Genomic DNA, 1,648 nt, shown 5'->3' on the forward strand with positions numbered 1-1,648 from the left:
TGCACTAATTTTATTGCTTATACTTAAGGAAAATGGACATGTCAACTCTTATCCAAGAATTTAGTATGGGCTAGTTTGTTTGTTTGTTTGTTTGTTTTTTAAGACCTGTTGCTACCATGATTCTACTTGATTGTTAAATTTGGAAGGATTTAATCTATCAACATATCTTGAAGCCACTTTGGAAGGTCATATACTCCCCTCCTATTTTCAGGAATGATCAGTGTTTTTATTTTTTATTTTGTTTTGCTTTAGTTATCAATTGCTCTATAACAAATCATCCCCAAAAAGTGACTTAAAACAATAACCAAGTGCTTATTTGCTCATAGGTCTGCCGTCTGAGCTGGGTTCAGTGGGGTGGTTCTTCCGCTGATCTTGGTGGTAGTCACTCATGTGGCTGCACTCAGTTGGCAGGTTGGCTGAAAGCTGAGTTCAGCAGGGACTCAGGATGGCTGAGCTGCTCTCTCTTTCCTTGCTGTCTCAGGGCCTCTGCCTTTCCAAGTGGCCTCTCCACATGATGTCTCCAGCAGAGTAGCTGGACTTCTCACATGGTAGCTCAGAGCTCCCCAAACCACAAAAACAGAAACTGGCAGGTCTTCTTGGGCTTAAGCCTGGAACTGGCACATAACTTCTACACTCTGTTATTTAAAGCAGGTCATGGGTCCACTCAAAGTGAAGAAGGGGTGGGTGTGGGGACTACACAAATGCATGAATACTAAGAGGCATGGTTCAATATGGGCCACCACATTTATGGGCCACCACAGTAGTCTTAAAAACTTCCAGTAGGCACCACACCTTCAGTATCTAACACAACACTGGCTCACAGCAGATTCTCAGCACACATCTGTTGAATGACTACTACTGAAGCATCTGGCTAATAATGCTGCATAGATAAGCAGCACCACTAGAAACGTAGAAAGTCAGTTTCCAAAGACAAAGTCTGAGCAACTATCTGCAAAGTCATACCTATAGCAATGCTTGTTTGCTGATCTTATGTGTTGGGGTCATTTACACATCCGTTAGATACCATCCTACTTCTTGGAAGGCTTCCTGCTTCTTGGAAGTCATCACCTATTATTGTGCCTCAGGAAGGCATCCTTCCTGAGAATCTATTCAAAATACACATTAAACTAATAAATAAGTTGCAGCATTTATGTTCTGTGGAAACAAAGAGGAAGTTCTTTGAGAAGAGTGGTTAGTGGGGAGGAAGGCCAGGAGGTTTCATTGTTCTAGTGAGTCAGGGAAGACTTCCTGGAAGAGGTGGTTTCAGAAACCCTTTGAATGATGGGAGAAGATAGAGGGTGATTGGTGATATTCTGGGCAAGTAGTATGATCTAAAAAAAATAATAAAATATCCAAAACACAAAAGTAAGATGGGTGAAGGGGCTGACGAATAACTGCAAAGAAAGGGGGGCCAATTTGGGAAGGTGTTTGGCAAAATTGTCTAGGCACTTTCTGCAAAAGCTTTCTAGTGCCTGGCATGCTTTTGCAAAGGTGAACATTTATTGATTCAGACTCTAGAAGATCATTTGGCATTGTCACTCCACTGCTTGGGCTCCCACTCCCTTAGTCTTCCCATTCACTTCTGAAAGGATTCAAATCCAGGCACAGGATGAACACGGCTATATCTCAGGCTCACGGGCACCAGAGT

The sequence above is a fragment of the Ailuropoda melanoleuca genome, chromosome 8 (genome assembly GCF_002007445.2).
Source record: "Ailuropoda melanoleuca isolate Jingjing chromosome 8, ASM200744v2, whole genome shotgun sequence".
NCBI lineage: Eukaryota > Metazoa > Chordata > Mammalia > Carnivora > Ursidae > Ailuropoda > Ailuropoda melanoleuca.